The sequence below is a fragment of the Macaca thibetana genome, chromosome 9, assembly GCF_024542745.1.
Source record: "Macaca thibetana thibetana isolate TM-01 chromosome 9, ASM2454274v1, whole genome shotgun sequence".
Taxonomy (NCBI): domain Eukaryota; kingdom Metazoa; phylum Chordata; class Mammalia; order Primates; family Cercopithecidae; genus Macaca; species Macaca thibetana.
In genome coordinates this window covers 39,703,616-39,720,468 of record NC_065586.1, presented here as the reverse complement: position 1 = coordinate 39,720,468, position 16,853 = coordinate 39,703,616, and the positions used below count along the sequence as shown (strand labels likewise).

At 41.3% G+C, this 16,853-nt stretch overlaps 1 pseudogene; it reads left to right on the top strand.

Moving 5' to 3' along the window:
* Positions 1 to 2,032, top strand: part of LOC126962222 (cubilin-like) — a 53,642-nt pseudogene extending 51,610 nt beyond the window's left edge.
* Positions 2,033 to 16,853: the final 14,821 nt, after the last annotated feature.

Genomic DNA, 16,853 nt, shown 5'->3' with positions numbered 1-16,853 from the left:
ACCCCAGTAAATGTGCCACACATCAGATTTAGAAGCTAACCAGCTCTGAGACATTGAATTGAAATTTACAAACATTTCAAAAGGGAGGAAAAGAGATGATTTTAACAATATCATGACTTTATATCGATAGGTTTTTTTTTTTTTTTTTTTTTGTGCGTATGGTTTTCAGTGGCTTGCAAACATACAACCCCATTTGATCCCCACAATGACAATCCCATAGGGTGGAAAGAACAAGTATATCCTGGACTTTGCAGATAAAAGAAAACTGAGTTACTGAGAGAAGTGATTGCCATTTAATCCAATGCCACATTAAGTTGTAATACACAGCAAGATACATCAATTTTTTAAACCGTTGGTATTTTAAACGTATCACAGTATTTTCCCAGTTTTACATTTTCTTTTATAAATGTGGATATAATTTCATGTCTAATTGTTTTTTTCCTTAAAAGTACACTGATTTCTTTAACACTTTCTAAATGTTAAACATAAATTAAAAAATGTAAAACATAAGTATAAAACATAAAGTCAATTTACCTAGAGGTAGCTCTTATTTTGCTAATATTTACAAACTTACAACTTTTTGTAAGTATGTAACTTTTTGTAAGTTGTAATATTTTGCTAATATTTACATACCTAAAACTTTTACATTTTACATACATACATATTTACATGCATACATATTTACATACATATTTACATGCATATTCACATACAAAAGTCATATTTTATGTTATGGTAAATAATATATGGAAAAAATATGGTAATATATGGTAAATAATATATGGAAAAAAAGTCGTATTTTATGTTATGATATTTTATGTTATGGTAAATACCATTGTTCACAGGGAAATCCTGTATCCCTTGCAACTACAGAATATGAACATCAAGCAAATGAAAGAATAATGGGAAAAACATGGAGAATCAAAGGACATTCTAAAACTTCTGTTGACTGTCTATACTAGTTTGTCAATGGAAAAGAAGTTGTTGAAATTTGGAAGCAGATTACAATGAAAGTAAAATGTAGATGCGCATAGGAATAAAAATATTGTATATACCTTGATATATCTCTTACAGAGAAAAATCTACACTCACTTGAAAAAGTGAGTATCTTGGAAATAAGTCTGTGTTTTGATGACTTGGGGTGGGGCTGAGGCAGGAAAACCCAGTAATGTAAGCATCATGAGAGCAGGGCTTTTTGCTTGTTTTGCTCATTTTTTAATATCCCTAGTACTAAAAACAATACCTGCAGTGTGGCAGTGCCTTGATCAATATTTGCCAAATGAATGAACAGAAAGTAAGAGAAAACGGGGACCCATCTATTCCCCCCAACACATACACAAACACACACTGTTCCACAGAAGTATATGAAAATAAATCCCAAGAGGAAATTGTAAACATTGAGGATGAAAATAGTATACTTTACTTAGTGCGATCATTTCACTTACATATGTTTCTTTAAGAAAAATTAAATTTGCAGTAAGAACTTGAAAAGAAGTTCAAATTTTTCGATAACACTTTTATTGAGATATAATTTACATACTATACATTTATATACATACAATTTACGTACCATACAATTCACCTCCTTAAAGTATACAATTCAATGGTTTTTAGTAGATTCACAGAGTTGTGTGGCCTTTATCAGCACAGCCAATTACGGGACACTTTCATTACCCCCAAAAGAAACCCCGTACCCATTAGCAGTCCTTCCCCCTTTTCCCTCAACTTCTCACACCCGGAAATATTTCTTTGTAAAGCATTTGCATTCATTCTTTGCAAAGTTACTTCAAGAAATATATGCAGGTTCACCGTAAATTCTATAAAATTTCTTTATGTGGTACTTTGTTACTAGGCTAACATTTCTAGAAAAAGGTCCAAATATGTGAAGTATATAATTTGGTACTTTTTTTTTTTTCAATTTTAGGACACCAGCATAGCTCCCTTTGTGGCTTCTTCAAATCAGGTCTTCGTAAAATTTCATGCTGATTGTGCATGGCGTCCATCCACATTCCTATTAACTTGGGACAGCTAAGTGGGTAACTCAGCACGTTCACTCAGCACTTTCCTTCTACAGCATGCTGGACAGGACTTCGTCATCTTTATACACGACCCCTGCCAATGCCATGGAGAATAAGCTGAACTTTTATGGTTTTCACCAAACCATGGATAGAATCAATATTTGTAGGCGGGGCACAGTGGCTCATGCCTGTAATCTCAGCACTCTGGGAGGCTGAGGCGGATGGATCATCTGAAGTCAGGAGTTTGAGACCATCCTGGCCAACATGGCGAAACCCCATCTCTACTAAAAATACAAAAATTATCCGTGTGTGGTGGTGGGGGCCTGTAATCCCAGCTACTTGAGAGGATGAACCAGAAGAATTGCTTGAACCTGGGAGGTGGAGGTTGCAGTGAGCCAAGATCACACCACTGCACTCCAGCCTGGGCGACAGAGCAAGACTCCATCTCAAAAAGAAAAAAGAATCAATATTTGTACATTTTCTTGAGCATAGAATATACTTTCTTTAGTCTTGAGTGCGCATTTCATTCTAGTATTTTGAGCTGAAATTAAAAAAAAAATCTTGGAAAGACTTGGAAATGATTATGGCATATGTGATGTACATTTTCCAAATTTAATAATAATAGCCAGGGGCAGTGGCTCATACCTGTAATCCCAGCACTTTGGGAAGCTGTGGTGGGAGGATTGCTTGAACCTAGGAGTTCAAGATCAGCCTGGGCAACCCAAAGTGAGACCTCATTTCTACAAAAAATACAAAAATTAGCCAGGTATGGTGTCATGGACCTGTGGTTCCAGCTACACAGGTGGCTGAAGCAGGAGGATCACTTGAGCCCAGTAGGTTAAGGCTGCAGTGAAACCCTGTGAACCACTGTATTCCAGCCTGGGCGACAGACTGAGACCCTGTCTCAAAAACAACAACAACAACAAGAACAAAAGTTAATGATAATATAAAAGAATACATTTCACATGAATGTTCAATTAGGTGTAATAAATATTATTGAATTGTACACAATTATGCTGCATTAATTTTTGACTTAAAACTCTGTCTTTCACTATGGGGCATATATACAATTTCAAGTTTAATTTTTACATTTTGGAAAAGAATTTAATATACATATGAATCTTCCAGAGAATCAATTCTGGAGCCAAGCTGCTTGAGTTTGAATTTTAATTTTACTAGTTAAGTGCTTACTTAATCTCTCTGTGCTCAGTTTCTTCATTTGTATGAGGGGATTATTGTACCTGTCCCACAGGGTTGCAATAATTATGTATATATGTGTAAAGACTCAGAACAATACCTGGAAAATATTAAGTAATCAATCAGTAAATGCTAGCTTCTATGTCAATTTGTAGTAGTGTTTGTAGTAGTAGACTCACCTCCCTAACATACCGATGCATCTGCTTCTCCCATACTCCTACAAAGCTAGGCCCAAGTCTCACTTATGTTTACCTTTTGCCATGCCCCTAAGTCAATCTGAGCTTCTCCAAAGACCTTGCCGTGACTACAGAGAAATTTGCTGTAACCTCTGATTCTCTATTTCCCTCCCATTTGCCTCAAACTTCTGGTTCTCCTGGCCATGCTGAACCTTTTCTCCATTTATCCCCAGGACCCTGTGTGCCCCTGGTTATTTAATCTCTCTGAGTATTCTCCACTCTCTTATAAAATGGTGGCCCTCTTCATACAGCTCCACTAGGCAGTGCCCCAGTGGGAACCAAGTGTGGGGCCTCCAACCCCACATTTCCCTGCTACACTGCCCTAGTAGAGGTTCTCTGTGAGGATTGTGCCCCTGCAGAAGGTTTCTTCCTGGAAACTCGGGCTTTCCCATACCGCCTCTGAAATCTAGGTAGAGGCTGCCAAGAATCTACCACTGTTGTACTCTGTGTGCCTGCAGGTTTAATACCACGTGGAAGCTGCCAAGGCTTATGGCTCTCATTCTCCAAAGTAGCAGCCCAAGCTGTACCTGGGCCCCTTTGAGGCACAGCTGGAGCTGGAGTGACCAGGATGTGGGAAGCAGTGTCTTGAGGCTGTGCAGGGAAGCAGGGCACCGGGCCTGGCCCATGAAATCATTCTTTCCTCCTAGGCCTCTGGGCCTGTGATGGGAGAGGTTTCAGCACAGGTTTCTGAAATGGTTTGGGGCCTTTTCTTGATTATCTTGGATATTAGCACTTGATTCCCTTTTAGTTATGCAAATATCTCTAGCAAGTGGATGCTCCACAGGCTGCTTGAATTCCTCTCCTGAAAAAGCTTTTTCTTTCTCTGCCATATGGCCAGGCTGTAAATTTTCCAAAATTTTACACTCTACTTTCCTTTTTAATGTATGTTCCAACTTGAAGTAATTTCTTTGCTCCCACATCTGAGCATGTGCTATTAGAAGCAGCCAGGCCAAATCTTGAACATTTTGCTGCTTAGAAATGTTTTCCTCCAGATATCCCAGGTTGCCACTCTTTAGTTCAAACTTCCACAAATCCCTAGGGCATGGACAGAATGCAGCCAAGCTCTTTGCTAATGCATAATATGTGTCGCCTTTGCTCCAGTTCCCACTAAGTTCCTCATTACCATCCAAGAGCTTGGCAGCCTGGACTTCATTATCCATATCACTATCAGATTTTTAGTCCCACCTTTTAACCAGTCTGTAAGAAGTTCCAAATTTTCCCTCATTTTTCTGTCTTCTGAGCCCACCAAACTCTTTCAAATTCTCTACCCATTACCTTGTTCCAAAGTCAGTTCCACATTTTCAGGTATCTTTATAACAAAACCCCACTCCTGGTACGAATTTTCTGTATTAGATCATTCTTGCATCACTATAAAGAAATACCTGAGACTGGGTAATTTATAAGGAAAAGAGGTTTAATCTGCTCACAATTCTGTAGGCTTTATAGGAAACATGGTGCTGACATCTGCTTGGCTTCTGGGGAGGCCTCAGGAAGCTTACACTCATGGAAGAAGGTGAAGGGGAAATAGCATGTCACATAGTGAAAGCAGGAGCAAGACAGCAAGAGTAGGGGGCAGGTGCCACACACTTTTAAGTAACCAGATCTCATATGAACTCAGAGTGAGAGCTCACTTATCACCAAGGGGATGGCCCAAACCATTCATGGGGGATCCACCCTCATGATCTAAACAGCCCCCACCAGACCCACCTCCAACATTGGGTATTACAACTCAACATGAGATTTGGGCAGGGATAAATATCCAAACTATATTTATATATTTACTCTCAAGAATACAAAGTTTCCGTAAGCAGCACCATTGCCTATTCCTTCACACAATATATTAAGTTATAAATAAACAATATAGTTTGCTATTTAACAACAAGTAGAAAGTTCAATAGCACATCCTTATCTCCAGTGCTGCCAGACATGTAACTCAGTGAAGTAGTTATTAGCTTCCTTTTAATAAGAAAATCCAATGTTTTTATAAAGTTTTTCACTGCCTCTAGAAAAGCAGAAGCCTTTACAAGTAAATTTGCTTTATGTTAATTATGCAAAATCAAGTTATTAAGAACATGAGACCAAGTGAATGAAACAAGCTGTGGAATATATTACTTCATCTTACTCTAATACTCAAATGTCAGAGAAATTATTCCTGGACAGAGTATGGAGCCACATAAAGAAAATACTCTCACCTTAAAACTTCAGCTACTTGGGAGGCTGAGGCAGGAGAATCGCTTGAACTCAGGGACGCGGAGGTTTCAGTGAGCCAACATCACGCCACTGCACTCCAGCCTGAGCGACAGAGTGAGACTCCATCTCGTAAAAACAAACAACAACAAAAAATTCCTGCTCCCTTTTGCTATTATGGATAGATATATCAACTTTATGGATGACATTTCTATTGGAAAGGATGGTGAACACAATGAATAACACCATCAAATCCAAAGGGTCTTAATAAGCTAGAAAAATGGGCCAGTTGCAACAGATGAAATGTGACAAATATACGATCTTCCTCTGTTATCTAAAAAATGAATTGCAAAGGTATAGAATACAGGGAAAGTTTAACAATAAGATGAAATGACATAGTACTTTTCTGAAAGCAAGATTAATATGATGTTGCTGTCAAAAAAAATGATGCTTGGATCATGGATTGCATCATTAGAGTAAGTAATGATATCCTTTCCACTCAGAAGGGCATGCTTTTCTAGGAGGCATATTGGAATATCCGGGAGGTGTGTACATGAAATTGAGGAAAGCATAGTCAATATTATTACGTAATTTTAAAATTAAAAATACAGAAAAAAGAGACAAAATGAAGCTTTACAAAATCTTCCAGGCTAACCATCTAGGAAATAAGCAGTGATTTTTTTAGTGGGTTAGGAGATTGTCAGGCTTGGGAGAATGACATTTTCATGTATAGCAAAGGGAAGTAGCTATTGAGTAATTCAGTTTTTGAGTAATTCAGCTTGAAGAAGGAAAAAAGAGTCTTTACTCTCATTAGTAAGACCCATCGTATATCTTCTGGTTCTGCTTTACATTTAATTTACTCATTTCCAAATATTTATTGAGCATCAGCTATGTGACATATACCAAGCGCACTGAGGATAAAGCAGAGAACAGCCAGCTACACAAGACTATCAGCTGATGTCTCCCGACTTCACAAAGCACACTTTCCAGCTCCATCTTGCTTGATTTCCTGAGCCAGTCCCGAGGCAAAAACCTTAATATTCTTATCTGGTGAAACATACATTGAGCCAGCTTCCCAGACCTAGTGGCCAAGGGTTAAGTTTCTGGATTCCAAATTGTGTCACCTTGAAGTTTCACTGCTAGCAATCAGGACCCTGGACAGGCTAACAGTCATCCTAGCAAATGAATCAAACCTGAGAAGGGGATGTGGTAACACTGATTTATAGCTGGTCAGAAGTATAGGTGACAGTCACCCTAAAGTAGGGGACAGTCTTGTGGAAATGCACTCTTAACTTGTGGGATTTGCCTGTAAGTTGAGGTAGTATCAGAATTAATTTAAACTGTAGGACACCCAGCTGGTGTCTGCTGGAGGACTGTTTCATGTGTGGGGAAATCTCTGGTGTCAGAAGTGTTGAGCGTGTAAGAGTAGCAAAAACAGTTTGGTTTTTACTATCTCAAATAGGAGTGAAAACAAATTCCTGTGAAACAGGAGTGAATGGAGCCTTGCAGTCCAAAATAACTTCGAGAGAGAAATGCAGGAGGTTTGGGACTCTCTGTTCCAGGTGTTGTCTGGATGTGGGGCTGGCAGGTGCAGTGTGAGGAGCTAAAACCAAAGTCATGGAGTTGCCTTAACTGGCACTCACAATCCATCATTTCCCTCCACCAGCAAAGGTAGCCTGGTGATGACCTGCAGGCATAACATTGGGTTCTTGCCTCAAAGAAATTCAACCATCAGCCCAGGGATCTAGGAGGAAAACAATACACACAAACAAGAGAGGAAACAAACCGCTCCAGTTATCTAGAAAAACCATTTCAGATCTTCACACTTGAACTCAAAAGGACAACAAAGAATAAACCACCAGAGAAGGGAAGAATCTTTCTTTTCTAGGGGAAAGACTAGATAAACACACATAAGAATGGAGTCTTGAAGAAAGATAATTTAGTGAACAGGAGAGAGGTTTAAAAACTTATCCTCAGTGATACTTGAGAAGAGAGTACATTTATGAAACAAATACAGGATTATTATAGAGAAACAAGAGTGGGGCTGTCCAATAGGACTGGTGTCCTTTTAAGAAGAGGAAGAGACACCAAGGGTGTGATTGCACAGAGAAAAAATACCCTGGAAGGACACCAAGAGAAGACAGTCATCCACAAGTCAAGGGGAGAGTCCACAGGATAAATAAAATCTGCTGGCACCTTGATCTTGAACTTCCAGAATTGTAAAAAATTTCTGTCGTTTAAGCCATCCAGTCTGTGGTATATTGTTATGACAGGACTAGCCGACTAACACAGGTAATAATGTCTTCAGCCTACATAGTCAAGATTCACTATTAGAAATTGATGGAACAAGAACAATTCTGATTTTTTCAAGAAAGTTTTTGCTTTAAAAGAGTTAATGATTCAAGAAATAAATGTATTAGGAGGTTATCAACTAATACATACAGATGAAATTATGAAGTTAGAAAATCATCAGTGGATGCTAAAACAAGTGGGTAAAAATTAGATGAGGAATGGGACGTAATCAAGTAGCACCTCCCCCCCCCCGGCATTATTTTTAATCACAAAGAAAAAATAGTAACTTTATGGTGAAGAAACCTTGCAGACACCACCTTATCCAAGTGAACATCAGCAATACTGGGAGAAACCGATGTCATCTCTACCTTAATATCATGCACTGGAAAAGACACACCACTTTAGTGGAGTTTCTCCAAAAATTCATAACCTGAAAGGGAACATAAGACAAACTCACTTTAAACGATATTCCACACAATACCTGGTCTGTACTCTTAAATAGCATTTATTTCAATAAATATAAAAGCTAAGGAATGGTTCCAGATCAAAGAAGGAATAACACAGATCAAAGCAGGAATAACACTTTCATCTGGAATGTTTTTTAAGCAAGAAATTTCTGCTTTCGAATTTAAGAGTGCAGATCCTTTTTTAATCCAACTGGTTCAGGGCTAGAATTACATTATTTTTACCACATCTCAAGACTTTGATCCCCGCTACAATCTACAGTATATAAATGCATATGTGTGGTATCCGTCTATCATCAATTTAGGTGACAATAGGAGAAAAGTGCCTGGTGCCAATCTTTATTCCATAGTATGAAATTGTCTCTCAGGACAGGGCTTTTGGTGAGAGAAACACAGGATATTGCTCGGTAACTGAGACTGGGTCAGGAAATAGGGAGGCAGAGGGCAGCAGTTTTGCTAGAAATTAAAATTTGGTTGCTTTTGGAAGAGAAAGCGGGAGGTTCCTGGAAGCCAGAACGTCATGTTTCACAGATGTAAAAGTCATAGTCGGGAAAGACACATCGCTTTAGTGCTGTTTTCCAATGACTTTTAAAATGGTAGGGTTTTACTTGTAACTTCCAGCCCTGAGGGTAGTTCTTGTTGCTCAAGGGCAAAAGGGTCAGGGGTAAAAGCCAGCCTTAGAAACCTGTCAAAAAAGATTTCCAGCGGGGCGCTGGGGAAACGCAGAGCGCGCCGGAATCCCTGCCCGGAGGAGCTCTTAATAGGGCAGAAGGCTGCGTGCCACACAAGGTCCTTCAGAGGCACATTGTGGAGACTGGACTCAGGGTAGCAACTTCTGGCAAGTGGAGCCGCAATTACAGAAGCGGAACATTAGGAGGCAATTTACTTCCAGCTTTCGCAAGGTCCACCCTCAGCCACTACCCTCCCTTACGCAGTCGCGCCATAAACCTCCCCACTTTCTCCCACAGCCCTCTGGGCTTCGACCCATCAACTGAACACGCGCCAAACCTAGCGCACACGCCCCAAGCTCGGCCCAATCAGAGTCCCAAACCGCGGGGTGGACGCCACGGGGATAAATTAACCGCAGCGTGGGGCGGGGTCTCGAAGCCGAATAACGAACGTGATTGGCCAGCCTCTTCCACAGACTTTTAAGGGCGGAGCGTGGCCCTTGGAGCCACGTCTAGCGAGCCGTTCTGTGAACATGGGGTAGGTTCGGGCGTGGAGCTGGCAGCGGCGAGGTGTGAGCCTGCTCTGGGCGCCGAGATAGGGCGTGTTAGTTGTTTGGTGCAGGTGTAGCAGGGAACGAGGGCATCTCTCGCCGCCGGAGTGCGTCTTGCCGAAGCCTGTGGTTGCACGCCCACCCTCTTAGGGGCTCTGCTCTGCGGTGGGTGTGTGCGGCGTTGCACTTGGGGTTGCTTTTCTCTGCGTGGCCGGAGCGGGGCTGGACCCTTCCCACTCCCCTGCCCTGCCCCATCCCCTCCCCGCACCCGGACCAGCCCCGGGGACGCCCTCGGACGCCCACCCTCTCCAACCCTGGGGAAGCCCCAGGGTGGCAGCGAAGGCCTCTTTCCTTTCCGCCCCTTCTCTTGGTGCCATCGCCCACGTGCTTTGATGTTGTTTGGTGCAGACCATGTCCAAGTCTCTGGAGAAGTTGGTGGAGGAGAGCCGGTAGGAGAACCAGCCCGAAGTGGACATGAGTGACCGGGACATTGCCAATATGCTGCATGTCAATGCTGTATGAGTTCTGTGTGAGTTCTCGGGCAGGACCCTCCCGTGGATGAGCTGGAAGGGTTTCTAAGTTTGCCAAGTCACTGCTAGTCCTGCTGTGAGCGATTGTAATGGTTTAGACCCCAACCCCTGCTTGTAAACATCACTTGTCAGGGGCTTCGCGCCGAGTGTTTGCAGTAGGATTTGTTCTGTTCCACTTGGAAAATGATCCTGAGAGTCCACGATGAGAATCAAATAGACAGCTGTGCCTCATCGGTTGTCTCTGCTGTATGGCATTGGGGTGGATTTTCCACATAGTTTACTTAATAGCGTCTTTATTTTTTAATAGAGAATTAATTTTGAGTCTTTACTGTCTCCTAATACAGTCTGTCCATGAACAAATGACACATAAAAGTTCCAGAATTAATAGGTATTCTTGTGCCTGGAACATTTTAAGCATTTCTTTAATCTTAACTTTCTTCTGAGTATTTATTCTCCTAACTTGGTTCAGGCTTTTGTTACCTCCTCATGCTGTGGTGAAATCCTCCTAACTTGCCCTCTTGCCTTCAGTTTCACTGCCCCGTTTAATCAGTGGGTCACTTTCAGTGTTATTTTCCTGTAATCCCCGTCAATGGTGTTACCCTCTCCCGTAAAATCAGGGATTGCAAATTCACGTGCCTCCAAGTGAGGGCAGTCATGAACTAGGTGATATGTATTCCACCTGAAGGGGCCAGCTGCTGCAACTGCTACTCAGACACATGTCACCGTAGGAATGTTGGCCCAGTGTACCAGATTATTAAAGGAGCAAAGATTCTATATTTTATATGAAATTTGCTAATTTTTAGATGTTGGCCACTAATTCCAATATTTGAAAAACCTGTGATAAGTGAAATAAAGCACTTCTTCAGGCTGATGTGGCTTTGGTTTAAACCCTCTCCACACTTCTCCAGGTTGTCCATTACTGACTGTAATGCTCCAGGTTTCTTGGCGTGATGCACAAGGCCTTTCCAAATCTGAACACAACCTTACCCTTCCATGCAGTTGGCATTTCAGCCATTCTGAACCTATTGTCCTTTCTGGACCAGGGCCTACTTGTTCAGATCTTGGTGCCTTTATGAATTCTGTTTTCCCTCCTCCTCAGTCTTTTTCACCTGAAATCCTTTTACTTCTAAGAGTCAGCTTAGACATCACCACCTGTGTAAAACTTTCTGTCTGCACCAAGCTAACATAGCTACTCTCTCCCCTGTGAAGTTGGACGTGTGCCTTGCTTTGTGACTCCTGTCACATAGGATTGTAATGATTTTTTTTTTTTTAATCTAGAAGTCTCCCTTCTCCTGTGGGACATTGGGAAGACAGAAGCTGTGCAATGTTCATGCTTGCATTTTTTTTTTTTTTATAATAGTGCCTGGAGCACAGTAGATGCTCAGAAATAGTTGAGGAATGAAAAAAAAAAAATGAAAGAATGATGGAGTAGGCCCATGAGTGTGTGAGATCAGGTCCAGGATATGACGAGAGAAGAAGGGAGCCTGAAAGGTGATGGAAAGCCATTTAGGCATGGAGAGAATGGCAGAGTCAGGTTTACTGTGAAGCCATGCTTTTCCCGGTTTGAAAACCTGCCTGGGACAGAGATTGGAGTTGATGCTACTGATATGTCTTGGCAGAAGGAAAAGGGAGGAAACGTAGTTGATCTGTGTTTCATAGCCTTTATGAAAATGTGTGCCATTAAACTTAGGTTGTGTACTAGTTAGCGTCTCAGCCTTAGTGTGTGTTGATCTCTTGCATTCCATAAGGGTCCTTGCTGTCAGCAACAGAGCAGATGCCTCTGGAACTGAAGATCTGTGTGTGCCCCTTGCTGCCCCTGTCTGGCTCTGCCATGATCATGGTCATTATTGGGGGCAGTGTTGATATAGAGGAAAAGGAGAAGGGGATCGGGAAGATGATGCCTGGCATAGCGGGACCCTTGGCCCCACAGCTTTCCTCCCTCCAGCTCTCGTTCTCACTGGGTAGAAGAGAGAAGCTGCTTTCAGCAGAGGAGCTTTATGCCCTTCAGCTTTTGAAGAGGAGACTTTATGTAATATGTATAAAAGGGGAGAATGGCTTAGCTATTTCGGTCAACTCTGTTATCTCTTTGAAGCCTTTGTTTTTATTAAGCAGAAAATATAGCCACTTGCTTCCTGAAATATATTTCCGGCATAACATTGGGTACTGAAAAGCAAGATCATTCTTAAATTTTCCTAAAGAAGTAACTAACAAAGAATAATAGTGCTTTTTGGGAAGATGGGTGAAAGTGAATTTGGGGATTTCAAGAGTCCACCTCCTCTGGCTTCTGTAGCATTGACCCAAGGCTGCTCTCTGCAAACTCCCTGACCTCGGAACTCCTCAGAGCCTAGGGGGTTCCAGCATGCTCTTTGGAGCCTCCACTAGGGCTCAGTCCTCAGCATTGCACACACAGTGACACAGTGCTTAATATATAGAAGTATTAAAATATTTCACTTGGCTGCATTAATTATAAGTGTAAGATTTTTTTTTTTTTTTTTCCTGAAAATAGGGTCTTGCTCTGTCACCCAGGCTGGAATGCAGTGGTGTAATCACAGCTCACTGTGGCCTCAACCTCCCAGGCTCAAGTGATCCTCCCACCTCAGCCTCCCAAGTAGCTGGGACTGTAGGTACACACTACCACGCCTGGCTAATGGTTTTATTTTTTTGTAGAGATGGGGTCTTGCTATGCTGCCTAGGCTGGCCTCAATCTCCTGAGCTCAAGGAGTCCTCCCATCTTGGCCTTCCAAAGTGCTGGCATTACAGACTTGAGCCACCACACCCTCCCTCCATATTTCTTTACCGGTAAAATTTTAGCTGTAACCAGGAAGTTTTATATATTAGTATCCAGATTAAAGACAGGGAACAGTTAACTTGCATGTACAGAGAATAGTTCTTGTATCTCAAGCTTTCCCTTCATTATTTTACTTTGTTTAATTTCTCAAAAGGTAAGAATTAAGCTTTGAAGATAACAGTAAGGTTTTGTATTACTAAGCGTATGAGATGCCCATCTTTCTTCTTGGGAGAGTTGTATCTTCTAACGCAGCACTTCCTTAGAGACAGCAAATTACCTTTGAAAGATGTTTTGAGGAGTTTAGGTACCAAGAGCTTTCTGCTGGGGAAGGCTTCTTAGGCTGGAGGCAGATGTCAGACAGGTTCTACAGTTTTCTTGTAGTACAGCCAGATTCTAGAAATGCTCAGTTCCTACCGTTAAGAGGCAGAGGAGTACAGAGAGCATATGAGGGGAACTTGGATTTGGATAGATGCAGGTTCAAATTCTGCTACTTTGTACTGTGTAACCTTAGAGAAGCTACTTAACCTCCCTGATCCTCAAGTTCCTTAACAAATGGTAACCTAAATAACCATTTCATAAGACTGGTTTAATGGTTCACGTTAACTGCAATAATGCACATTAAATGTTAGTTATTAACTAGTTAGTGTTAGATACAATAATGTACATAAAATGTTAACTATTAATGTGAATATCCAGCTATAGGCCCAAATGCCTCAGACATACCCAGTTCCAACATAGTCAATGGCCTGAACTAAGAATTTCGCTTCATTAACTAGACTGGGTAAGGCATTTGTAACAGTGTTGGAATTTTTTGTATGGCTTATTAGAAACCTGCAGTGTTTGGTACTTTTGCCTAGGGTTCTAATTGATTTAGATAGCTATTTATTTAAAATTTGTCCTAATTTATTTCTTTTCCTTCATTTTGTTTTAACATGACATGTAATTTGTACACACATTCTCCTTAAAGCTTCCAAGAAGACCAGTGTGGGCAATAGAGTGAGACCCCATCTCTACAAAAAACTAAAAAACGAGCTGAGGGTGGTGTGCCAGTCTGCAGTCCCAGCTGTCAGAAGGCTGCGGTGGGAGGATTGCTTGAGCCTAGGAGTTTGAGTTTGTAGTGAGCTATGATCGTGTTACTAGGCGACAAGACCTTGTCTCTTTAAAAAAAAAAAAAAAAAAAAAAAAAAAAAAAAAAAAAAAACTTCCAAGCATAATTGTAATGCTGCTGATTTTATTTATTAAAGAGATTTCACTGCAGAAACTCTTTCCCAAGCAGCAACTATCTTCAACTGTTAAATAAAGTTGATTTTTTTTTTAAGGGCCCTGTAATCAGCTTCCATTTCCATAGAGACAGAATCCCAGCTGCAGCCAGAGGAACTTTCTTTCATGTCTCTTGTTTCCTGATTTTTTAATCTCTTCAAGTTTATTGCCCTCTTTGGGTGGTCAAGCCTTTATTATTTTTTTCCAGGTTAGACTGACATGTTTTTCACATAAATCTTGAAAAACAACCTACTTTCAAGGGAGTGAGTGGTCTTTCTAAAGGACCAGGCAAAATAATAAACAAGTATGATCATGGGTTATCTGGAAGAGCTGTCTCAAAATTCTTGTTAAGCCTGTAACAGATGCCATCCATGTAGACCTTCTTTGGGGGAAAGATAAAAGAGCTGGGGAGAACCTGTAATTTTAGCTATAATCTTTATTAAAATCATTTATTTTTTATTTAGTTTTTTGAGACAGAGTCTCACTCTGTTGCCCAGGCTGGAGTGCAGTGGCATGATCTTGGCTCACTGCAGCCTCCATCCACCTCGTGGGTTCAAGCAATTCTCCTGCCTCAGCTTCCCGAGTAGCTGGGATTACAGGTGTGTGCTACCATGGCCAGCTAATTTTTTGTATTTTTAGTAGAGATGGGGTTTCACCATGTTGGCCAGGCTGGTCTCAAACTCCTGACCTCAGGTGATCCACCTGCCTCGGTCTTGAACTCCTGACCTCAAGTGATCCACCCATCTCGGCCTCCCAAAGTGCTGGGATTACAGGCGTGAGCCACTGTGCCTGGCTTTAAAATCATTTATGTTTTCACTCCCCTAAGTTGTGTGTATGTGCCCACCTTTGTGTTTTTAAACATCCCACATCTTGGCCTGAGAAGCTCTTTTCCCTTTTCTGTCTCCAGCGAGCCCTTGCCCCCTTGTCAGTGCTTGTTGAAAGAAGAAAGGACTTATTTATTCACATGACTCCATTTCATGTCACCTCCTCCAGGAAGCCCCTCGAGTATACTCAGTTCTGACCCACCATCCCGTCTAACTTAGCTGAAATGTCTCTCTACTTGGCATAATGCTTGGGAAAAATTTATTGAAGTAAGAATGTTACTGCTCAAGATGGATTAGAGACTTAAATGTTAGACCTAATACCATAAAAACCCTAGAAGAAAACCTAGGTAATACCATTCAGGACATAGGCATGGGCAAGGACTTCATGTCTAAAACACCAAAAGCAACGGCAACAAAAGCCAAAATTGACAAATGAGATCTCATTAAACTAAAGAGCTTCTGCACAGCAAAAGAAACTACCATCAGAGTGAACAGGAAACCTACAGAATGGGAGAAAATTTTTGCAATCTACTCATCAGACAAAGGGCTAATATCCAGAACCTACAAAGAACTCAAACAAATTTACAAGAAAAAAACAACCCCATCAAAAAGTGGGCAAAGGATATAAATAGACATTTCTCAAAAGAGGACATTCATACAGCCAACAGGCACATGAAAAAATGCTCATCTGGCCATCAGAGAAATGCAAATCAAAACCACAATGAGATACCATCTCACACCAGTTAGAATGGCAATCATTAAAAAGTCAGGAAACAGGTGCTGGAGAGGATGTGGAGAAATAGGAACACTTTTACACTGTTTGTGGGATTGTAAACTAGTTCAACCATTATGGAAAACAGTATGGCGATTCCTCAAGGATCTAGAACTAGAAGTACCATATGACCCAGCCATCCCATTACTGGGTATATATCCAAAGGATTATAAATCATGCTGCTATAAAGACACATGCACACGTATGTTTATTGCGGCACTATTCACAATAGCAAAGACTTGGAATCAACCCAAATGTCCATCAGTGACAGACTGGATTAAGAAAATGTGGCACATATACACCATGGAATACTATGCAGCCATAAAAAAGGATGAGTTTGTGTCCTTTGTAGGGACATGGATGCAGCTGGAAACCATTCTCAGCAAACTATTGCAAGAACAGAAAACCAAACACCGCGTGTTCTCACTCATAGGTGGGAACTGAACAATGAGATCACTTGGACTCGGGAAGGGGAACATCACACACCGGGGCGTATCATGGGGAGGGGGGAGGGGGGAGGGATTGCTTTGGGAGTTATACCTGATGTAAATGACGAGTTGATGGGTGCTGACGAGTTGATGGGTGCAGCACACCAACATGGCACAAGTATACATATGTAACAAACCTGCACGTTATGCACATGTACCCTAGAACTTAAAGTATAATAATTAAAAAAAAAGAAAATTTTCTTTCAAAACCATCTAAAAAAAAAGAGAGATGCAGGTTAGTTAAGGGAGAAAGCATAGCTCTTGAGAAAGAGCATGTACTCTGTCTCCTTCCTGCAGGTTTCTCCCCAGTTTCCAGAGTGAAGTAGTTTCCAGCTATCAGGAACAAGATGGAACTGACAACTTCTATTTTTGATTGTAGGATAGGGTTAAACGGGAAATGTTTCATTGAAACAAAAGTTATAGCCTCTTTGGTATAACTGAGCCAGTAATGACATTTGACTGTTCTTCAGCCCTCTGACATTCCGGCCCCAGTGGCCACAGTGGCTTTTTTGTAAGCATCTTTTTTGTTTGTTACTAGCTGTGTAACCTTGGGCAAGTTGCTTAACCTCTCTGTGCCT